At 32.9% G+C, this 26034-nt stretch overlaps 1 protein-coding gene across 1 annotated transcript in view; it reads right to left on the reverse strand.

The window, feature by feature from the left end:
- Positions 1 to 26034, reverse strand: part of LOC129743537 (protein O-mannosyl-transferase Tmtc3) — a 604084-nt gene that overhangs the window by 170212 nt on the left and 407838 nt on the right. The gene's annotated exons all lie outside the window — the stretch shown is intronic.

Below are 26034 nucleotides of genomic sequence, written 5' to 3' on the forward strand. Positions count from 1 at the left end.
CATGAAAACTTGGACTTGTACCCATTTTTTATTAAGTCATTGTTTTTTATGCTTCATGAAAAATTATTGAAAGTTTGGTCTAAAAGTTTAAACCATTTAGGATTGCCAGTAAAATGGGAGCATTCAGGAATGATTTTCGAGGAAAAAAACTTGGACAGGTAGAAGAAACGAAATATAAAACCCGTCTAAAGAAGGGGTTTGGAAAAAACGACAAGAAATCGGCAAATATGCAACGAGTTTAATTTTTGTAACAGTTGAAATATCTCAGTTAATATTAGAACAATTTTATCAAATAATATTATGCTATATATGCTCGAAAACTTGGGAAAAGGTGGTTGAAATGTGTAAATTTTACAAGCGATAAAAAACTAAAAATTTAGTTTTTCAGCCCCTGTGGTTATGCAATTTAAAAAAAAAACTGTTGGAAAATTACTCCAACGATAAATTTTATCCTAGAAAAAGTTAGTTTCAAACTTACAACTGAATTTTTGTGAAAAAATCTGGCTTTTATATGGCTAAAAAGGTATCATAAATCTCGCACATTTTTATCTTTTTGAATCTATCTGAACTGAAGCCAAACCAAATCGACTAAGGTTTTGGAAGTCAAAATGCATCAATTGATGTCGCGAAGTTCATGATGTCAGACTCTCTCAACTTATTATTGGGTCGCCTGAAGGAGATTTGCGTTCTGAAAATTGAGCCTAAAGATAAGCCAACTGGCCAGTATTGAACACTACAGAACAAATTTCTTCGAGATTTCAGTGCCCTGTCAAAATTTTCATAATATTTGGAACACACTATATAACAGAGGAATTTTACTGTTTTTACTCTATTCTTATCGAACAAACAAAACTTGACTAGTCTATAACAATAAGAAAAGACAAAATTATCTGAATATTTCGCATGATTGCGCATCAATCGCTGTCGAAATATAGCAAAATTTAGAAATAAAAACTTATTTAGTTTAAGGGTGGTCCAAAATAGGTCCTAAGGGTGGTCCAAAATAGAAACCTGGTGGTCCAAAATACTGACCAGAGTAATAATCGAAGAAACGTGTTTTTAGGCTTAAATCTTGTTACATTGCAACAAACGACGATATTTTTCGATAGAAAAAGCCATGATCTTCGTAATGAACGGATAAAGCAGTCGAAAATTGTAACATATGCTTTTTTATTCCAGAAAATAGCATAGCCACTTCCCAAAGCGGTCCAAAATAGGTCCGTTACCCTATATCATGAAAAATACTCAGAACGCGGTTAACGTTATCAATAAAGACACTCAAATATTAAATCGAGAGGTAAAAAAGGATTTTTTTTGAGAAATTATACCAGATGATTTTTTAAAAGTGAAAAATTAAATTTTTGAAAATATTTCAGATTTGAACTTTAATATGTGATTTCCATTCGGTTCAGGGCGATTTCATGGAAAAAAATGTTTTTCAACTATCAAGCATTTAATGAATTTCTGACAAAAATAATAAAGAAAAGGGAGAAAGGAATGAAGGATTTATTTGATTTCGGAAATAAGATTATCATGTTTATTTTCAATTTTTGTTTGGTTTTCATTGGTTATTGGATCTTCACATGCAAACATTTGTTCAAAATTCTAAACAAATTTGACCAAGTACAAGTGTTCAATTTGAGATAATTTGGATGATTTCTTAACACATTGCGGACTAAATAAAGGTTGTCTATGATAAAATTGCCACACTATGGAATTGCTCTAACTTTTATACCGTTGGGTAAAATTTAATGAAAATTTGGGTTGATTTAGTTCATAGTGCATTGTTTACATCCTGCAAATTTTTAAGTCTTGTGATCATAACTCGCAAAAATGAAGACAAAAGAACAGCGCGTGCGTGATAAAATCTTGCGCATTCATCACGAGAACTAGGATCTCTCGCATCGTTCCATCGCTAAAACGTTGAGTAACGCGAATTCCACGGTGTCGCGAGTGATTTAGCGATTCGAAGAACGATTGACCACCGATTGGAAGCCTAGAAGTGAAGGAAAAAGTATTCCGTACAACACCAAAAACACAACCGCGTAGTTGTGGCCTTCAACCGAAACCCGAACGCCTCCGTTCCGGATGTGGCTAAGAAGCTGCACCTAAGCCGAAGTTTTGTCCAGAAGGCCAAAACTAAGGCTGAGCTTCGAACGTTCAAGGTACTAAAGACCCCTAATCGCGACGAGAAGCAGAACAAGTCCACCAAAACCCGAGCCAGGAGGTTGTAACTCAACATGCTGACGTATGTTGAATGCTGCATCATGGACGATGAAACATATGTGAAGGCCGACTTCAAACAGATCCCTGGCAACCTGTTTTTCACGGCCAAGGATAAGTTCAGCGTTCCGGAGCATGTCTGCACTAAATTTTTTTCCAAATTTCCGAATAAACTCCTGGTTTGGCAAGTCATCTGTACGTGCGGGAAGCGGAGTGCACCTTTCGTGACCCAGGACACGGACAGATGTACATGAAAGAGTGCCTCCAGAAGTGGCTGCTTCCCCTCCTGAAGGCCCACAAGGTCCGAACAATCTTCTGGCCGGATTTGACCTCATGCCACTACTCCAAGGACATGTTGAAGTGGTATGCGGACAATAAGGTCAATTTCTTGCCGAAAATGTTCAACCCTCCCAATACTCCGGAGCTCCGTCCCATAAGTACTGGGCGATTAAGAAGCAGCACCTTCTTTACAACCTAACGTAGTGAAGACAGTTGAGTAACTGAAGAAAGTATGGGTTAACATTAGACTGCCCCAAATTTGTATGGAAAATTCAAAACCTGTTAAATGTTATGCGCTGCAGGCTTAAATTGATCCTAGGCCTAGTACAAAATTGATGAAAAACTGGTTTTTCATATTTCTCCGGAACAAAATGTCTCAAAATCCCATACAAACTTCAGGTCTGTTGAGCGACCCCTTCCCGTGATTCGATCTGGCCCAAATTTGGCATGAGATCATATACTAGGCCTAAGGTCAATTTTAGCCTGCAGTGCATAACTTATTCAAATGTCGGGTCATTTGGGGCACGCTAGTTTACATGCAAAAACGGTTGATTCACAGGTTGTGCAGAGTCTTATGGCCGGGGTTAAGGCTAAGGTGTGGGCATTTGCGTATGGACTGTAAATAAAATACGAGTAAAATGGTAAAATGAAATTCAATAGTTATTTTTCAATCCCTGAAAATTTGATGGCAATCGGATGAAAACTAGAATTTTGCAAATCAATTTTGTGTGTGGCAATTTCATCGTGGACTGGACACCCTTTATGAAAAGTTTGATTCATTTTGAGATATAAAATGTCGAATATCGGTGTTTTTCATCATTGATTTCTTCTTAATATGTTAACTAGCGCGACGCTAGAATGTCCTAATTGGGATTTTCCGAGCGGGAGTTTCAGGGAAGATAAAAATCGGGATATCCCGAATCCCGCGAAACAATAAAAATTCCCAGGAATTCCGAAACCAATTAAAAGTGCTTATTTTTAAAAACATTTACATGATCTAAATTGAAGAGAGGATAATATTGAGTAAGGAAAATTATAGTTCCACCTCGGTATATGGCTTCGACCTCAACTTTTTTCTTTACAAAAACTGGTCATAATGTTACATAAAAAAATGTTTTTTCATTCGAAAACTTGTGTAAAAGTGAAATCGACAAAGAATCTATGAAACCAAAAAATTCCAATAAAGTAACGCTACGTAAAGATCCTTAATGATCTATTTTGCAACACTCATGATTTGGAACTACCATTCCGCAAATTGTTGACAGTTGCAAAATTATCGGCAAAGAAATAACATATTTGAAAACAAAAGGATAGTTATCTGAAAATGTTCGAGATTTGATGAATAATCTGTAGTTTAGTTAACGTATATCGGTGGTGAAAAATCTTGCTCAATAATTAAAAAAAATTCCTACAATAATCAGTCAAGTGTATTGGTTCAACTTCTCAATTTTTGGGTTTTATATGTTTTATATGTAATTGCTATTTAGTTGAATAAGATAGGCTATAAAAAAGTTTGAAATGTTTTGCAATACTTCAGCCTAAAATGGAAAAAAAATACCATATTCATAAGGCTTGATATGCAGTCAAACGTTAAAATCTTCATTTTCCATTTCCAGGAAAAAGCCGGGAAGTGGACACTCTACGCAACGCGTTTCAATTGTGTATGGACTTTTGTGTGAAAGGAGAAATTTTTGCCTATTAAATCATCCATGAGATTCAAATAAGCTTGAAACGAATTAGTCCTTTATTATTACTGGCTTTGCTGTTTCTCAAGCTTCATTTTCTGCTTACATGATAAGATTTAAAGTATGACATGAAAAGTATTATAACCATTTTAATATAAATATCAAACACGGCAGGTTTTTGCTTGAAATGTTTTTGCCAAGGTTATATAAATGAACAAACTCCTTGGCTTTGCAAAGCTGTTTTTAGAGATTTTTTTATTTTCATCGTACAAGAAATGTTTTTATATTTTTTTGTGATCCATCTCTATGGGGAAAAAGGAGAGGGGGAGGGGTGCTTCCATACTATTTTTATGTATAACTGTTAAAACCAATTATGCAAATGGAACCCATTTTAGCATCGGAGGGGGGCGGGGGTAATAGGGTGCGATATATGTATCCTTGATTATTTTGTATCCCTCCTCCCTTCCAGTGGGGAGATTGGAAGAGGGAAGAAGGCTTCTTTACCAGTTTTTAAATAAATCGAAAATTATTCGAGCAAATGGAACCCAATTGGCATGGGAGAGTATCTGAATACGAGAAATATTTGACCTATACCAGCGTGACGTCACAACGCTTGCAAAATCATTGTTTGGTATATTACATGTAAAATTTACGGTTCATGGCGTACATTAAAAAAAATACCACCAAGTTCAGAATTCAACTTGGAATACAATTTGGAATCAAAAGTATTTTTTGTAATCAAGTTATAAGCAATAGAAGTCATGACGTCACATAGCGCAACTTTTCTCAATTTTGTGCTTTTTATACAAAACTTACTCGTCAAAGCGTTTAAATGTGTTTCTGAATCCATTAAATATTTAATTGCAATGGAAAGGAAAAATAAGTGATAATTTCAAAGGCTTTCGATCTATTTAAAGTTTGTTGATGGACACTAGAACCAATTAATGAAAGTTCTATAAGTTGCAAGCTAAAATTGATCCTAGCACAAATTCCAATGCTAAATTTTGGAGATCGGACCATGGAATGAGATGGCACAATGAGCCTGAAATTTGTATGAAATTATGCAAATTTTTTTTGGAAGGAACATGAAAACCCAGTTTTGCATTAATTTTTTAAGTCTCTTCCGGCCGATGTCCATTTATTATCGTTTTCAACAAAGCTTTAATTATGGCAAATACTTCATCCCAAAGACTCATTTCGATAAGGGTTATGATTAAAAATAAAATGAGTTTCAAAAATAAGCTTTTGAAGGGTCAATTTACGAAAAATACGTAGTTGGTCGTTTTTCGGCACTTTTAAACCCGTTTAAGGAGCTTAATAACTGTTTCATGATAACTTCTATCGAAATGCGCTCTTCAGAGGAAGTATTGCCAAAATTTAAACTTTAAAAACACTCAAAGTAATAAAAAAAATTCAGTTGATAGAGACTAGAATTATTGGTGAAAAACTTTTTTTTTTATTTATCCCGAATAAAATCAACATAAATTCCATGCTAACTTCAGATTTGTTGAGCGAAACCTTTTCGTCATATAATCTGGCTTAAATTTTGCATTTTACTTATTTTAATTTGTTTAATTTTGTAATTCAAGAAAAGTCTCTTTTGTGCGGTTTTTTTTTAATACGAGGATTTTATTTGGATTTTTAGTAAAATTATTTGAGGTGGAAATTTGAATAAAAGAGAGTTTGTTTTTAAATAATTTTATAAGAAATTTGTTTTCTGTGAAAGTTTAATGAATTTCTTTGTTATAAAAAGATAATCAAGAAAATTAACCATGCTTAAAAATGTTGTGAATCTCATTGAAATTATTTCACGGATACTTATTTTGTTTGAACATAATGCCAGCTATTATTGGATTTTTCATTCTAATATAGATATATAAGGACTTGAACTTTTTGCAAGATTTTTATTCAAATCACAGATAACTATAAGCTTCATGATTCACACAGATTATTTAAAAAAACCGATAAGGATAGTTTGTTTATTCTCGAATCCAGTGTGCAAAGAGCGCAATTGTTTTTGTTTTTAAAAGAGACGGTGCAAAACAATCGCGTTTATGCGAAAAAAAAAAATGAGTTTTATAGTTTCGTCAAAGTTTGATAATTGAATTCATTTATGGAAGCCCATTGTAATATTAATCTTGTTTTTAAGAAATAAACTGCAGTAGTGCAGAACCAAAAGTATTGAACATTTTCGAAAAAAGCAAATCATTTTTCTTGACGTCACAGCGCATTATTCACCCAGGTGCAACGCACAACCTTCTGAACCGATTTTTATTCTGAAAAATGCATTAAATTCCTCAGTTTGAAGAGACTTTCAATTTTCGAAAATATGTGATGTTTAAAGAAATCGTTAATTGAAATACAGTAGTATTTTTGTGATGTCAAAACGCTTGAAAATAAAAACCCTTTTCACCGATTCTAGAGCATAAACTTTCAGTGATTATTCTTTACCTCATATCATGCTTAAAATATGGTTTTTTAACATCATATTGCAATAACTTTTTTTTTGTCATAGCTAGATTTTTGACAAAGCTATGTTTCAAATTAAGAATAATTTCAAAAACTGGACACTTAGCCGTTGGGAAAAAACGCTATTGACAATAACAGCAGACAGATAATACCCTTGAGAAAGACAACAAAAAATAGTCGAAACGTCGGGTATTTCAAATAAAAAGCTCTTTTATAAAAATCTCAGACCGCCAAAAGCCAAAAATTTCAATCCAATTAAAAAAAGTTTATACTAAAATTTCAACAATAACATACTCAATTCTCAAAAAAGAGACTAACATTTTTTTGATGGAAAATGAAGCTCAAGAAATATCCTTTCTAAAAGTGTGCAGTTTATTTTTGAATAATAAAAAATTAAAATCGGTTCTCCAGTTGAGGGGTGCTTGGAATGAGTCATATATTAAGTACACCAAAATTCAACGAGTTTGCTAGTTAATCGATTAAAATCCCTTTAATGGTTTCCCTCTCCATGATTCCAGCAATCAATAGAAAAAAGGAAATCGATTGAAATGCCAAGTTGTTTATTCAGTGGCAGAAAACTTTAATGGAGAATGTTCGCAGGAAAGGAATAAAAATCTCAGATTTCTCTAATTCACTTTGAGAGAAAACAAGAAACAAAACTTCACACTGTTTCTCCAGATAGGTGCTCGTGTAAGGCAAAAATTCATGGTATGGAAGACACAAAAGTATAACAACGTCTTATATGCTTGGAAACTCATCGCACTAATGGAATTATGTGATACATGGTCAGACGATGATGATCCCCATGATGATACCGCACCATAGAAAATACGAAAAACGTGTAAGCTCTTAGCTACTAACACCGGAATGAAAAGAGGTCGGGTTGGGATGTCTGCTTACGTATGCTTTTTTATGGAGTTTGGCACTCAACTCTTTTCTGTTTTCAATTCTGCATTTTAAATAGAAAATTCTTAAATAAAAGGGTGAAGGGTACACAAAAAAAAAAACAAATTACTCAAGATTGGAAAAAAATGTTACCCTAGAAAAAATTGTTCTGTTTTCAAGCTAAAGCTCCGTTAGCCACACCTGGTCGATTTGCCACCAAGGGAAATACCAGTGGTAAACATCATCATCACCATAATCATCATCCCTGGGTCCTGCAGCAGTTCGGTTGGCAAGGCTTTTTCCATCTTTGACCAGCTCAAGATAAAAGGGGAAGCAGCAAAGTAGAAAAGGAAAGATTTTTCTCCTGCCGATATGAGTAGCCAACCGGGCGGGTCGTCGTTTTCCTCTTCGTCCTGGAGGTGATACCCGGCTGTAGTCCTACGGTTGAGCCCCGGCGAAACATGACCGGTGGGACTATTAAATTACATTTTTTTGCCTACGTTGGCTGCCACGGGGATGTCCCTTGGCTACGGTAGGTATCTTCGTATCAAAGGTTGAAGTAAAACCATTCTGCCATTAGTCTGCTGGAAGCTGGCGAGTGGTAGAGAGAATGGAAAGACAGGAACGAGGCTGGTCACATAACGCCATCACGCTATACAGTAACCGGAAACGGAAGGAAGGACGATCTTCTCTCGGTAGGAGTGACCTAGTAGTCTCCGGAACCTTAGGGGGTGGGTGTGAGTAGGAGTTCCTAGCACATTTGATATGGGTTTTCCTACCCACAAGCCTCGTTCGTACCCAGGTGGTATTTATTTCTTTATTTATTCACCATTACCAAGGTTAGCACAGGTGCAAAACAACAGTAACGTTGTGGCCTGCCCGAGTCGTTTGGATAAAGACTTTCCAATGGTTGTGTAACTGAGAAAATAAGTGCCGGACAGAAGGGGTTTGGCACCGATGAACATTTGTTAGTGTTAACTCAATGAATTCATCAAAGAAGTACGAAGCATTATAGGTTATTCCTTGTTTACTTCAAAAGTGTTGACTTTCAAAATAAAGACCGACCGATTCATTGTTGAAAATGAGAAATATGAAAAAAAAAACAGATTCAATTGAATTTATGTTTGGGTTTACAATAGAAGCCATATCAGCTGGTGGATCATCATATCATACCTTCGCGATTATTTTAAAACTTTCAGTTTTAAAATAATTGTTTGTTTTGGTTCCTCTTGCAATGTTCAATTCGCAATCGAGAACAATGATCGATGATTTCTGATGACAGGTGATGTTGATAAACGCGGTCCAAATGTTTACATCATCACACGATTAGGCGAGAAAACCCATATTGCGTTCGTGGTAACACAACAGTGTTGCCAGATATTTTGGGTAGGAAGTTTCAAAGCACTCATTGAGACATGAGTACTTTCCCGGTTAAGGAATATGGTAAGTGGAGAGTGCGACAATAGCAATCGCTATTGAATTGTGTAGTAATGTAATGACTAGACTGACGATACATGAATAAAGATAACTCGTCTTGGGATGAATAAACCCATTGTTCTTAAAATCCCGGAAAAAAAAAAATAAAGATAACTCTATTCCACCATTGAAATCTGCGTTATTCAACAGAAATTTTAAATGTGTTCATAGACGCAAAGGTTGTTCAATGCATATAATGCAATTAAAAAAACTGCTACAGGGTGAAAAGGTCAATTTAGTTTTTGATATTAAGTATTTAGCCTCTGATTAAGTTTTGAAATAGATTTTCAGAATTGAACTTTCATTCATTCTCAATGCTGATTCGAGTTTGAAAAGCTCTCAAACTCCAATTTGTAATTCTCAGTTCTTAGTTCTGGAATTTTGTATATGGTTTATCTATTCACTTTTTTCAACCCTTTATATATTGAGTAGGCTTCCAAAAATTTTCTATATGTTTCCTAATCGGACAAATCCAGCGTTGGGTTTCTAGATTTGTAACTCAAAACCGGGTAATATCTGGACAAATCCAGCCAAAATCTACGAATTTTCCATAAAAAGGCAAAAGAGAAGCTGAAAAATAAACACAAGTTAAATGAGTTTTACTAAGCAGATCAGCGGCGTTCAAATTTTATCTCCCTATTTTTTTAAAAATGTATGCGAATTTATTTCACTAAAGAAAGTTGAAAATTTTGAAATTTTTCTTATAGGCTTATATTATTTTTTCTTTTGATACCACATGTTATTCATTTTTTAATGATAAATCAATCAATGGAACATAAATGTTTGAATGAATAGGTGTAGTAACAACACATGTTTCTTTGATAACCCATCACCTATGAAAATTGTTTATTAATATTGAAATCCGTTGAAAAAAAGAATGTTTACTAAACAGAAGAAGTTATTTGAATTGCCGTTAAAATATGGAATTCAAATTGCAGTCAAATTTTCCATTGGGATGATCAATTGTCCAATAGGCACTTCAAAAGCGTAGGACTTCTACTGGCAGTCTCACTCTCTGTTCTTTCTTTTAACATTGTAATCGTTACTAAATGTTATTCCTCTAACACCTTTTTTTTCACTGAAATATTCACGGAAGTTTATTTTTGTGAGAACATACCACTTCTGTTTGACGAAAAACTGAATCATTCAGGATACATTTCTTTCCATCAAAAATTCCAGTACTTTTTCAGCTGAAAATATTTGTCGATTTGTTGTCGTTTTTCCAAACTTCGCCTTTAGACGGGATTCAAATTTTCTAAATTCTCCTTTGCTACCTTACATTGGATAATTTTTTTTCTTAAAAAAATAACTCCATAATGGTGGTAAGTTTAAGACCTTACTATCAATAGCTATTTTAGATCGAAAAACACATTGACCAAGGATTTCGGACGCTACCTAAACTATAATTTTTAGAAAAATAGGGTCCATTTCCAGCTTTCTCATGTTTTGAAGCTTGAGCGAAGATGTAGCTTTTGTAGCATTTAAAAACTGTTGGTGAAACTTTTGTCATTCATTAGTACGGAATGTTAAATTAACATATTTTGAAACATTCCGCACATAAAGTTAGTTGAAATAATTATTAGAATTTTAGATTGTTAATAACTTTCAATTTTTTTTTCTTTTTCATAAAGAAACGAATTATAAACAGACATCTATAACAAAGAGAGGCAAATGCATTTTTTCGTCAGATTTTGTTTATTATCTTTAGTTTTGGTGCTATGGCACGTGGAAATTAAAAAAATTACCTATTTTCACTGATATCAGTAATTTTTCTAATAATAAAATACATGAAAACCGACTTAAAACTTTCTTGATCTCCATTATTTAATGAAGGATCCAGATTTAGCCTTAATATTCTAGTTCCACACATACAATGCTTTAGAAAAAATGAAATGTCATTTTTAAAAAATTTAATTAAAAAGAATATAACTTTTTCTGACATCACAAAAGGGCGGTTTTAAAATTTCTAATATTACAGATTTGAATTTAACAACTTTGTTAAAGACTACAAAACGTTTCGCTTTCAAAACTGTCTAAGTTTCTTTTTTGTTATTGGTTTGGCAAACTCCTGGATTTTGAAAGAACTGGAAAAAAACAAAAATAAAACTTTTTTAACTTTTTCTTGAAGGTTAAAATTTCTCTCAGTCATCGTGAATGTTGATCATTGATTTAAAACCGTTATTTTCTAAATCTTTGCAACTTTCTACAGTTTAAAAAAACTACAAATTTACTAAATTAAATTTCACATATTTTGAAATGTTAGCCTTAAATCTCAAAATCAAGAGCTGATATAAAGGAATCATAAGTTTATTTGGCTTCAGCACTCCCAAATCAGTCAAAATTATCTTTTGATTTTTTTTAACTTCGTAAAAATCTGAAATTAGCCTTGTGATATCATTAATTGACACATGATTTAATGATTTTTTTTTATTGTTTCGTAAAAACTGTTCTAAAATGTCAGAAATAATGTGTCTTTCAAAAAATAACAAAAAAAAATAAATTTTCGCTTTATTCATACATTTTTATAACAAATGGTTTATTATTCGAAAGGAAGGGGTTGAATTTTATTTCATTTGCTTCAGTTTACATAAAGTTAGGATGAGAGCTTGGAATTTAATAGCAAACCAATGAAAATAGAGCTCCAAAATGTCCAGAGTTCAGAACCATATTTCATTTTATTATTTCAGAACAAAGGTAAGATTTTGAAATAAAATTCTTCGACCACAATTCACATCGAGATATAAATTCCAGGATAAATTAGAAAAAACCATGATTCAGATTTCCAAAGAACTTTTCAGAAAAATATAACAGAATAATAAAAAATATCAAAGTTTTAAAATTAGCTTAAAATTCGTAGCAATCATTATTTGAAACTGATCTCAAATATTCGTTTTTCGAACGTATACGTGGTTACAAAATGAGAATTCTATTGTTATGTAAACCTCGAGCTGAAGAAGCTTTGAAAAAACATTTAATTAAAGTATTTTTTAAAAATGTTCTTTAATTCAAAAACAGGTATTTTATTTATTTCCATTTATAAAATTAGATTTGTAGATAGAGATTTCTCAATATATATAATGAAATTTTTGATTACCTATAGGTACCTATGATTTACTTCAATCAGATCAAACTGAAGGAATAGAGACAGTGTGCAGCCCCTTTCTCATCTCTCAGTCTTTCAAAATGATCGTTTTGACACTAGATATTAAAGTTCTTTTTATTGGCCGTTTTTCGAAAATTTGTAAAATTGATTGATTTCAACCCATTAAATTCCAAATCATGAAGGGAATTCGAGTTGGCGTTGACACGCGCGGACGGCAAAAATTTTCGCTCTTTCAAAAATTGGTTCAAACTGAGGAAGAAAAAAAAATAATAAGAACCAGTATCGTATACAGTTTACCATTCGCACATTCGCCCTTAAAAAAAATTTACCACCAAATTGATCAAACACCCTACTAATGATCATCAAATTTTTCCACCTTCATGCTTCCAAACATCCGATATAATTGTTGAAATTCTCCATCATCAAATCAACCGCGCCGTTGCTCATAAAAATCTAAGGAATAAAAAACGTTTTACACGCATCAATGTCTCCCAAAAAATATTTCCAATCCAAAAAAAAAACAAATTTTTAATTGAAACTGATAAATGTCCAGATAACGTGGTTATTTATGGTCGATCGCCTCCAGCCGGGCGTAGAGGATGTCACAAAAACGTTCTCATATATTTTTTTTCTCGTGTATCTGCGGTTGTTAAAATTTCTCAACCTTTCTCTGCAGCCTTTCATCCATTCATTCATTCATTCGTTCGTTTGTCGTTGGAACATTCCCCGCAAAACCCCGGCCGGAGTTCGTTTAAATTGTAGAATAAAAACTTCCGCTGCCCAGGCAGGTAGGTGAAATGTAAATCTGGCATCGAGTCGATTGGTCCGGTCCAGTTGAATGGGGATTGTTCGGTGGAATGTATGCGCCCTTGGAATCCGCAGAGCGGAGGAATTCGCGAGGACACGCGAGGAATGCGCCGTTGCTGCTGAATTTTCATGTTACCCATGTAAGCCCCAAATTGGAATGCATTATCGGGATGAAATTGGTAAACTGCCAACGCCTCTGGGGTGTGGCTAGCTGAATGGCTCTGGCTGGTTGACTGGATTGGGCCGAACAATTCCGCTGGACAATGTAGTCACTTTTGTAAATTAAATTTTTGATTGCATCAGTTTGTTGTATGTCTGTGTATTAAGAGAATGATTGAGGATATGGAAGGTTTGGTCCCGCTGAGCCTTTCAGCAGGACTTCCATGTAAAGTTAAAGGTGTGGATATGCACCGGGCAATGCAATAGTTGTAGACATAGTTGTTTCAAGCTAAGTTGATTCCCATGTGGGCGAAATTGTTTGATTCCGAGGTGTTATTTTTATTGTAATAAATATTCATTATTTCAAACGACTAAAAGCCATTAAAGCTTATTTAAGAACAAAACAAGTAATTTTAAAGATTAATGCTGGCAAATGGCATGACACATTTAGAAGATAATAGTCTTAAAGCTTCAAACTTTAAAACAAGAGCTAAAGAATCCATACTAATAAATAAAAAAAATCTTTGGCTGTTTTAAAAAGAAAAAGACGTTTCACAATGTAAAAATATTAACTCAAAATAAAATAAAAAGGATCAGGTTTAAAGCTTAAGTAGAAAAAATCTTCGCATTTCACCAAGCCAACTTTGGGAAGTTTTTTCCGACCTCTTTTACCCAGGAATCCTAGCAAAATGCAATTTTAAGTCATTAAAATTCATCAGAAAAATAAACAAATGATAGTTTTATAATCTTTAAACTATGACACAAAAAACTCTTACGCAGTAAGTCCAAAATTTATTTAAGAAATATAAATTTAAAATCGTTTATAGGATAAAAGTATATTGAAAAAGTCATAATTTTCATATAAAAAAACATAATTTGCAACTAGGAAGTAATTTTTTTCATTTTTGTTATATTTGTCATTTTAGTAATTTTACTCATTTTACTCATTTTTGTCATTTTTGTCATTTTTGCCATTTTTGTCATTTTTGTCATTTTTGTCATTTTTGTCATTTTTGTCATTTTTGTCATTTTTGTCATTTTTGTCATTTTTGTCATTTTTGTCATTTTTGTCATTTTTGTCATTTTTGTCATTTTTGTCATTTTTGTCATTTTTGTCATTTTTGTCATTTTTGTCATTTTTGTCATTTTTGTCATTTTTGTCATTTTTGTCATTTTTGTCATTTTTGTCATTTTTGTCATTTTTGTCATTTTTGTCATTTTTGTCATTTTTGTCATTTTTGTCATTTTTGTCATTTTTGTCATTTTTGTCATTTTTGTCATTTTTGTCATTTTTGTCATTTTTGTCATTTTTGTCATTTTTGTCATTTTTGTCATTTTTGTCATTTTTGTCATTTTTGTCATTTTTGTCATTTTTGTCATTTTTGTCATTTTTGTCATTTTTGTCATTTTTGTCATTTTTGTCATTTTTGTCATTTTTGTCATTTTTGTCATTTTTGTCATTTTTGTCATTTTTGTCATGTTTGTCATTTTTGTCAGTTTTGTCATTTTTGTCATTTTTGTCATTTTTGTCATTTTTGTCATTTTTGTCATTTTTGTCATTTTTGTCATTTTTGTCATTTTTGTCATTTTTGTCATTTTTGTCATTTTTGTCATTTTTGTCATTTTTGTCATTTTTGTCATTTTTGTCATTTTTGTCATTTTTGTCATTTTTGTCATTTTTGTCATTTTTGTCATTTTTGTCATTTTTGTCATTTTTGTCATTTTTGTCATTTTTGTCATTTTTGTCATTTTTGTCATTTTTGTCATTTTTGTCATTTTTGTCATGTTTGTCATTTTTGTCATTTTTGTCATTTTTGTCATTTTTGTCATTTTTGTCATTTTTGTCATTTTTGTCATTTTTGTCATTTTTGTCATTTTTGTCATTTTTGTCATTTTTGTCATTTTTGTCATTTTTGTCATTTTTGTCATTTTTGTCATTTTTGTCATTTTTGTCATTTTTGTCATTTTTGTCATTTTTGTCATTTTTGTCATTTTTGTCATTTTTGTCATTTTTGTCATTTTTGTCATTTTTGTCATTTTTGTCATTTTTGTCATTTTTGTCATTTTTGTCATTTTTGTCATTTTTGTCATTTTTGTCATTTTTGTCATTTTTGTCATTTTTGTCATTTTTGTCATTTTTGTCATTTTTGTCATTTTTGTCATTTTTGTCATTTTTGACATTTGTGTCATTTTTGTCATTTTTGTCATTTTTGTCATTTTTGTCATCTTTGTAATTTTTGGAATTATTGTCAATTCTTCAACCTTGTTTTTGTTGGTTTTTGCAATTTCGTCCATGCGTTCGTAAAATATCCGTTCAAATTTCTGTCGTTTCTATTTGATTCGTAGTTTTTTTTGTCATTCTTCTGAAAACAAATGTTGACTGATTTTGACAATGTGAAATTCATTTTGTAGGTAATTTTTTTAAGTTTTTCAATTTTTTTACGCTCAAAACATTTTCTCTTATAAAAATGTTATTAACTTCTGCTTGTTTTGTTTTATGGATCTTATTCAATTATACTTGGAATTGAATGCTTTTTTATATCCACCTTAAAATATCGCTTTTTAAACCGATTCTTAGAATTTCCATAACGATATGAGACATTTTTGGGTTTCAAAATACCAAATTATATGTGGCATCAATGGTCGTACCCCTTGGTGCAATCCATTTTCCAAAAACTTTAATTCGGGGCTTCCGCCCCAGAATTTTTTAAAGCCGGTTCAGTCAAAAGTTGGACCGGAATAAAAAATCATATAGATAATAAATTCTCCGATTGAAATCACGATTTTGACAACTTTGTTGGTCTGTCATTATTGTAGCGTATTTTATTCAGTCGAAGGCGCTCCTCTCTTTTACTCATGGGAAATTGCATGTTGTGAAACCCATCGCCTCTCGTGCCTGTGACGTCATGAAAAATATGACGTAATATTTTTGACCATCTTGAATAGTGATTACTGGATATTGCTTGCAAGCCAAATGAAAACGTTTTTGGAGTCATCATTTTTTTGATATTTACTATGAAAATCGAATAAAATTTTTAGTCTCTTCTGTAAAGTGGACATATTCCAGACATGCCAGTCACCAACATACAAAACTGCACCCGATATTCTTTTGTGACTTTGTAGATTCAAAATCTCAAAAAGACGGCTTATGACAACTTAACAAGCTCCTGTTAGATGCATTAGCTAAACACTTGCTTTATTAAGAGTATATTTTTTTTACAAGTTTTGGTTATCGATCTCTAACGGTACTATTAAACTGTAAGATACATTATCGAAACTCGTCCATAAAATATTCTTGTTACTTTTTTCCCCATATTCGATTCACTTTAAAACGAAAATCCTTTATCTATTTATTTAGATTCAACCCTTCGCTTCGACCCATCGAGGCGTGTTTGGAATTCCTACCGCGTAGCTCGGTTTTCCATTATTCCAAAAATTGAAAACAATACTCGAAACGTGACCCTTCGAACTACACAAGAACCCACATTTTGTTAGCAGAGAGAGCAAAGAAAGCTAGAAAAAAAAACCCTTCAAACGAGCTAGGAATAACATAAAATTTGCACAGCAGAATTTGCATCGTAATCCGTTTGCAATCCGTTTTTGAAACACATTCTAGAGTTAGTGCAACCGTATCGTTCGTTCCGGAGAAACCACACTCTCCCGATGGTGGTGGTGGGTACTTATCTTCAGTCTTCAGAGTATGTTAACGGTGAAACCCAGCACCTACCCGGTGCTAGTGGATCAGTTTCGGCCAAACCACTCCTAGGCCTAGTCAACCGTCCGTTCCCTCGGAATCTCTCCTCTTCTGATCATCTCGAAGCAAAGATACCGGCCCGGATGCATCCTAATCTATGAGTGTTTGTTTTCCGATCATAATTCATCCCAGAGCAGCCAATGTAGATTTATTTCCGACGCTGCCGGGACCTGCGGTGTGTTGTATTTAGGAAGACTCGCCCCACATTCTGGATCGGTCCAAAATTTCTGACAAAGTCTACGGAAGACCACAAACTCCTACACGGCCAGAGGACGAGTGCATTGGAATGTTGCTCTCGGAAGAGGCCAGCCTAGCGTGGTTTGCCGTGGAGCATCGGCATATCCGAGAAGTGTATCCGGTGCACCAAAGGTGGCTCCAGAGAGTCCAGAAGTTTGCGTTGTTTCAGGTTTGTCCGGTATTAATTTCCATCGGCCGCCGCAGGATGTTTGACTCGTTCTCGGTCCGGGGAGCGGCAAACGTTTGGAATAACTCCCCGTTCAATGTTCGTTAGAAGTTGAAAGGTTAGGGAAGAGCCACACCTGGCTGCCAGTACGTATCAAGCTGCTTCTCGATTATAATCAACAACATATGGTAATTGGAAACGTATAATCTGTCGGTTAAGTTTTGGGAACTAAATAGACTGGGGTTAATTGATTGAAAGCCGATCAATGATCAGGGGGGAAACAGTTTTGCTTCAAAAATATTGTTGAACCGACAATAATGGAAATTCAAATAATTCTAGTATGACTATTCATTTTTTATTTTCCATATAGACAATCACCCTCCTTTGAAATGCTTATTTCAGTAAACAATGAAATAAAAATAAAGTTTTTCAAGACTTCATTACGGAAAACCAACGTTTTTTTAAACATTGTTTTCAATTATCTATTTGGAGGTTAAAGATTGAAAATTTGTTATTCAGCAAAAAAAAAACTTATGATAGTGTTTGCCCAAAGCTACGGTTCATTTTATTTCTTATATTTTTCAATTAAACTGCATCACTCTTGAATCAAGGTAAACAACTTGTCACGTCAAAGGCAAGCTGGTTTATTTTAGGACTTTACTATTTTTCTTTTACTTTGAAGTTTATTCAGAAACTTAATTAATTGAGCCTACCTGTGTACCATATAAGCATTAAAGGATGGACTTAGTGTATTCACAATGTGAATTTTACAAACGATTTTTTTTGCTGGAAAAAACACAATTCATCGATTTGTCAACATCTAACAACATAGTTTTCCTGGAGGATTTAAGCATACTCGTATGCATACCTACTTGATCTATATAACATTTTCTATTTTTTCTTTTTAATTTGAGGTATTCCACAAAACACTGTTATTCTTCAAAACACAGTTTATAGAACCTTTTTTTTCGGGACTTTAAAGAGGATACCAGACCAGTCAGCAGGGGAGGCGATGGGGGTGCTTCTATTTGTTTTATCTAGAATATATAAAATGGATTTCTGTCTATCTGTCTGTATGTTCCCTATTGGAGGCCGGGGAAGGTTTCTGTTACAGTTTGAGACACCTTATTCTCACTGGAAGGAGGATGGTGTCTCCAAAGCAAAGTCGAAATGTTTGCGTATCTTGAAAACCATTCAAGCATAAGGAGCAAAATTTGGCATGGGTGGGGATTTGGCTTCGAGAAATATTTATATGAATGTTTTGAACCCCTCCTTTTTCCCAGAGGGGAAAAAGAAAGGAGGAGGGGTACTCTCTTACAATTTTCAACAAAACTCGAGAATTATTCAAGCAAATGGAACCAGATTTTACATGTGAGGGTGTTTGGATACGAGAAATGATTATTTGAGATTCCTTCTTTCTTCCAGTGAAGAGGTCGAAAGGAGGGGAGGGCTTTCATTGAATTTTTATTGCAAAATTCGCTAACTATTCGAGCTAATGGAACCAAATAAGCTTCGGAGAATATTGGTTCTATGTTTGTTTGAAACTTTCCCCGATTTGCATTGGGCGGAAAGGAAGAGGGGAGGGGTCTCGGCCCATACAATTCTTTGCAATACTCGATAACTAATCAAGATAGAGGAATCAAATTTGAAATGCGAGGGAATTTTGGTGAACGAAATGATCCCAAGATGGTTTGAAACTCTTCTCATTAGAGAAACATTAAGGCGGAGGGGGCTTTCATACAATTTTTTGCATGATTGATGAATAATCGAGAAAATGGAACTTAATTTGGTATGGAAGGATAGTTAGGAACGGAAAAAAAATTCAATGGTTGTTTGGGATCCTTCCCTGATCTCAATAAACTTATTGGAAACAAAAAGGGGGCTTCACAGTTTTTTTTATTCGTCGAAAGTTGATCTGTCGAAAGGCACCCAATTTGGTATAAGATGGTATTTTGATACGAGTAATGTTTTTATAATTATTGGATCCCTTCTTCCATTGAGTGAGATAGGAAGAGGAGACGGGAGCCTCATAGATTTTTGTTGCATATCTATAGAATTAGTCATTTAAAAAAAAACAATTTTAGTAAGGGAAGGTTTTTGAGATGTAGAAATGTTTCTATGTTTGTACGGGAACTCCCAGTGGGGAGATGAATAGAAAAGAGAGGGACTATCACACATTTTTGCCAAGCTCGATAACATTGTAAGCTACTAGGGTTGAATTAGTCTTAGGAAAGTATTTGTAAATAAGAATTTAGGATTCAAGCGACACTCACTCCAAAGAACTATTCAAACATGTCTCACAAAAACTGCAGCGTGAAAAGGCAATCTATAAAAAAAAAACTTTTATCATCAGCTCCTCGGTAATGCATCGCAGAAAGGTCAATAAAAAAAAAGTGCAAAAAAGCAACCAAATTGCGTACTATATCGTTGCACAAATCCTGTAAATCAAGTATATTTTTATTGAATAATTCAATCAAATCAAGGAATCAAAAGGTGAAAAAACTGCCATGTTCTGAAATTTGTTTTTTTGGTCTTGTAATCTTTCAGATATTGGATTTTTTTTTCGAAATTTACATAAATTACTTAAAACTTTATTTATTTCCCCCTTCGGGTTTTTCGGAAATTTCGAAGGGGGGAGTGATAAAAGAAGAAATTGATATTTGTTTCAGCCTTATTGCAAATTTGTTACTTTATGAAACGAAGGGTAGAACGATGTAGGTCTTCATCTTATCACAGTAAGATGATAATGTTAATATCTCAAAAACTTTATAAACCATCCAAAAAATATTTCAATCAGTTGTTGTAAAAGTTTTTTAAGATACCAAATGCATCAAACTTAAGGGACGCAAACAATTGTTTCCTGCTAAATTTCATTTCTGGACTACCTTGCAAGGGTCAGCCCCAGAAAACAAAAATTACCATCAAAAGTTACCGTACTAAGTTTTCAGCAAATAAACTCACAGTAGGAAGAAAAATGAAACGAGTTAAACACGTATAGGGGAAACATCAGTTTTTTTTATGTTCGTTGTTAATATAATGTTAAAGTTTGGAAATGTCAATCAGGAGGATCTTTAGTATTCCGAAAAAAATAGTTGTTAAATTTATTTTTATCTACGGTGTGACACAAACAGGTGCGTTTGGAAACCAAAATGTTACCCTATTTTGATGTCCTTTAGGGGTGAAGTGTTTTTTTTTGGAAACTACTTTTACGTTCTGGTACCAAAATTTTGATACGGTGCGTTTGCTGGCGATTTGACAGACACCAGGTGGTTGTCTGGATAACACCAGATCTAAACGTTTCATGCGTTATCAACCATGATCAATTGTTGTTGGTAAAAAATCAACCATGATCAATTGATAGGAAAATGATAATAATTATTATTCATTATTCATCTTAATTTACAGTTATTTTCTTCATTTTTACCTGCAGGTTCGAATGAAAAAAAAATTGGTGAAGTGATTTGAATTTGGAAAAAAACAATCACGATCGAATAGGTGATTTTTTTAATAGGGAAAATTTTAAGTTCATGTTATAAGAAAACAATAATTAAGAATTGAAAAAAACATAGAAAAATATTTCTTAAAATTTAAACAACTTGAATTTATATTTGCTAAATTTAATTTAAACTGAATAAAAAGCTGTACTATAAAATTCGGTAAATTCATTTGAAAATTAAAACAAAATATTGAGATGAAAAAGATTTTTTTTAAACATTTATGGAATTTTTTTCAAAAAAACTGTGTTACCTTTATAAAAACTCAGAGGAAAAGCATTTTGGTGATGTTTTAATGATTGATTTGAAAGATTTTAGTGTCCTGATCTCGAATATTTTGTCAAATTTGGACTTTCATATTTAGTTTTGGTTCTATGGAATTTTAAAATTTGTGAGATTCAAGTGATTGATGACAATTAACTTTAAACCAACATTTAAGAAGAAATCTGGTTCTGAGTTTGCAAGGAATAATACTTTGATAATGTCGATGCATGATAAAAAAAAATCAACAGTTTTAAATTTTTTTTGAAGAAATCAATAAAAGCCTTTTTTATATTACTGCAAAAAGTTAAAAAAATACTTAATTTCATTCATAATTTTGTTGAAAACTGCAAAACGATTAGATTTATGATTTAAGAAGTATCGTTTATTCAATATGTTTTAAAACTTATTTAAAAATTCGTTAAATAAGGAAAAGTAAACAAATAGAAAGCTCCTATATTTTTTTTCGCAGAACTCAAAATTACTTGAAGTCTTGATGAAAGTTGATAATAGATTCAAAACTTAAATTTTAGAATGCAATGTTTTGTTTTCAAGTTTAATTAAAAAAGTGTAGAGTTCAATAATTTTAATCTGTTTTGAATTTTTTTTTCAATAACAAAAGTTGAGAGAGTACTTACATATTTAGATTCAGGGCACTCAAATAAGTCAATAATACTTTTCAAATGCATTGCTCATCAGAAAAATATAAATTTTGTGACCTGGAATAATTTATCAAACCCTTTTCCCCATTCCAAATCCCCATTTTAAACCCCTAAACCCCCTCCCCCTCCCGTTCATTTGCAGAAGGTTCATTTGAAAATATTGCACATACGACAAAACAAAATCAATTGTTATTTGATTTAACAACCAAGTAGTTTTTGACATAACGAGAGTGTAATGAATGATCGATCACTCCTTTTTTAGACGGAAGGATTCTATAATATCTTAGTTTTTACCCAAAAAATATTTGAATGATGTTCACATTAAGAAATCTAACTTAACTAGATTAAACTGTAAGCTTTTTAGCCTCTTAATAATAAAGTAGTGTAAAATTTTATGATTTTTGATGTTCTATTTCGATATGGCAACTGCATTACACAAATCCCATCCCCATAATAGATATCACTTAATGTGTTGTTAAAATTAAACCCGATTTCCGCGAAAAACGCTGAGCGTGTAACTTTCGCTTAACGCACCCAAAAAGAAGCCAATCAAACTAAGCGTGAAGCGGAGCTGTCAAATCAGTTCCACTTGACCATAGGTCGGCAACATGCGGCTCGCGAGCCGCATGGGGCTCTTTTGATGTAAACCTGCGGCTCTTAGTTCGCTGCGCTAATATGAATATATATTGAATATATTGATAAAATTGTGCTAAAGGGATAATTGAGTCTTTTGACCTGGCAAAACGGATTTTCATAGGTCCAGAAAAAAATGACCAAATGGGAATATAGCATTTTTTGACGCCTAATTTTACCATTTTTTTTCATTTTTGTGTTTATTAATTTTTCTTCATAACGAAATAACTTGATAAACATTATTCATAAACCGTAAATGCAAAGAAACTAATGTCTTACAAAAACAAAAATATAAAAAAATTTATTTATTTCCATAACGTGTGTTTATTGAAAAATCAATCGAACAAAAAAGTCAACAGAAAAATCAAAGTTTATCATTTACTAAAAAGTAGTTCTGGGACAGCTTTTGTTTTGTTATGAAACAACGTAACCTTCAAATTTTTTATATTTTAAGCGCTAGCAATAACTTTTTTGCCCTCTATGATTATTGATCAGTTGAAATTTATAAAATCGTTTTAGAATCAATTAACCATTTACAATTAACCAAAATATTTACAAGTTTAACGCGTAACAACATACAAGTATTGGAAAAACCACCCCAATCCTATCTTAGTTGTCTAAATTAAAGATGATAATTTTCATTTATCTGAAAATAGATACTCCATAAGCAATCCAGATTGCCGGGTTTTAACCGGGCTTGTCCAGATTTTTAAAGAAAAATTGGGAAATGCCAGGTCCGGTCCTGTTGCTCGGATATCGAGGAGAAAGGCCCGAGTCTTTCCAGGATTATTAACATTTTTTATCAAATTCAAAATTTTCAGCTTGTTTTAGCGAAATAAATTCGTAAGCATTTTCTGAAATTGTGAGATAATATTTGAACGCCACAGATGTGTCTTGGAAAAAAATATTTTTCTTGTGTTTATTTTTCCGCTTTTCTTTCTCCCTTTTATGAAAAATACGTAGATTTTGGCTGGATTGTTCTGGATATTACTCGGTTATGAGCTTAAAATTAAGAAACTTAATGACCGGATTTGCCCGGGCTCGATACAAACAGTAAAATTCTGGAAAGCCTACTCAATGAATAACGAGAGGAATAAAAACATGAAATTCAAGTACAAAATTCCAAAACTGAGAATTGAGAATTACAAATTAAAGTTTAACAGCTTATTAAACTCGAATCAGCTTTGAGAATGAATGAAAATTTAAGTTTAGAAAATCTATTTGAAAATTTAGTCAAAGGCTGAATACTTGTAATCAATAACTAAATTGAGCTATTTGGACGAATTGTCAGAAACGGACATATTTTTTTTCATTTTCAATTAAGAGTTAATCACAATTGGTTCATTTTTGTTTAATTTTTGTTTTGTAACTTTAAAAGTATCTTTGAACTGATTTTGCTAGTTGAATTGTACTGTTTCTTATTTGTCACGAATTTTATATGAAGGCCACAAAATCTCATTATTACAGATTTAAACTGGTGAAACCTCAATTAGCAAGCACTGATGAATAATATGCAATGTATTGAATTGCATTTTTCTTCCGATTCTATGCACAATACTGAAGAATCACACGAGACATAAAATAAGATTTAAGACAAATTTTCGAAGATTAAAATTTTCGGCCACATAAATTTTAGATGAATTTTACCTCATACCAACTTCTGGGTTTCGAAAAGGATTTGCTTATTCTGGGGAATGTCATAAAGAAGCTTGTTAATTTTAAGAAAATTTATTTCACTTTACATTGTTTCTTTAAAAGCTTCTCTTTGCCGAAGAAATTAAAAATATTACGCTTATGTAAATATTTTCAAATCTTTCTCTTTAACATCATGAAAAGTATTCATTTAAGCTTTACAGGGATTTAAAATTATCTATACTCGATATTGGCTAACGCATTAAAATCAAACTATGGAAGAAAAATTGACGATCCAGAAAAAAAATCCATGTAATTATTGGCAATTAGAAACATATTTATTTAAGAGAAGAATACAAGAGTTAGAAAAAAAATAACTTAAAAGCTTTAAGTTATTTTCGTAAAACTTAATGTTCATTAATTATTCATACATTTTGATTTTTTTAATCAAAACAAAAACAATAAATCTTAAGAGTGGCTCTTTCAAACTCAAAATTTTTGAAAATTTGAAGTTTTTGGCTCTTCCGACTCAAAAGGTTGCCGACCACTGCACTAGACCAGTGGTTTTCAATGTCGTCAGTTGCCATTTTTTTGCATTTCGAAACAAATTTGTGCCAAAGTATCATTAGAGGGGCAGAACAGGGGGCGGTGAGCGAACTGCACTAGACGGAAAAGAAAAAAAAACGCCCTTTTGTTCGAAGTTTTCCGCCAGGGGGCGCACCATAAATCGCCTTAAAAGGTGTATGTCTTTTTTAATAAAGTCTAACGAGTCAACTAGTAGAAGAATATTTGTTGGATAAGATAAATATTTGCCAATTTATTCGTGGTTTTTACAAGTTTTCGTTGATCCTGTGATTCAGTGATTTTGTCAATAAAATTTAAAGCTCCACACTGAAAATGCACCAACAAAATAACTTCAAAGTCTTCTCAGCGACAAAAGATCAAACAATTTCGAAAATTTTCGCAAATGAATATTATCGTCATTTCACTACAAGTAGCATAATAACCTTTTGACTATGGATGCTCCTTTATTTCGGAACAGATTTTCCGGAAAAAACTGCTCGTGCCGGAAGTGGGGAAACAAAATGGAAATGTGGGAAGCAATTTTAACTGCGTTGATTTCTCGGTACAGTCGATTAATTTAATAACCTTACATTTACGGCTTTTCTCACAGCAGTCCATTCTGACAATTTTTTTTCCAGATATTCAATCAAGCACCAAATTTATTGAATATTTTCTGAAACTCGCAAACTCTAAATATAATTTTGATAAACTTTTTGAAGGTACCTAGTTATACAATCAGTGATGAAATGATTCCGATGTTCATAATAATTTATGTTTCGAGCTTCAAAAGTAAAATTTTGATTTTGTTTTCCCATTTCTGATTTTCATCCATCAATTTTACATAACCAAAAACGATCAAAATTTCACAACAATCAATGCAACCGCACCCCGCTTTGAGGTACGGAGGGGTACATTAAAAATTACCAATTTACTGCCGGTTCGAAAGAAATCATCATTTACACATCGTTCACTTTGCTGATTACCACCGCCTCACCGCTCCTTCGATTTCAAATGAAATGCCTTTTTAATAATGAGCGGAAGTTGCTGAAGCGCTGCTGAACGGTTTGGAACGGGAACCAAGTTTCGTCTCTGCCGCTTCCGGAATTTGATCGGGCGGCAGCGACATCTCTCAAATCGGTGTGTGCAATAAGCTGGCTGCGAATCGAATTTCCGCTTTTCGGAGAATGGGGCCATTTTTTTGTTGTTGCTTCTGTTGTCATTTCATAAAGCGTTTTATGTGATACAGATAAATATGGCCTCGTCGTCATCGTGCAGGTACATAAATGACAAAAGTTCAATCAAATAAATCTTACCAATATTCGATGGAGCGATTTCGGGATGAGTTTCCCATTTAGTGGGGAAATAACTCGGAAAGTGGTATTATATTTGAGAGCTTCCGTAAGGCTTGGAAAATTTAAGGGGAAATTGGGGGGTGTCGGGTAACAATATTTGAATGATTGATATTCATCACAAAAGTTTCGATTTTTCGATGCATTCCCCTGCCTGGATAAAAGTAAACAATGTCCAATATTTTGTGAGTGGGTG

Source organism: Uranotaenia lowii, chromosome 2 (genome assembly GCF_029784155.1).
Source record: "Uranotaenia lowii strain MFRU-FL chromosome 2, ASM2978415v1, whole genome shotgun sequence".
Taxonomy (NCBI): domain Eukaryota; kingdom Metazoa; phylum Arthropoda; class Insecta; order Diptera; family Culicidae; genus Uranotaenia; species Uranotaenia lowii.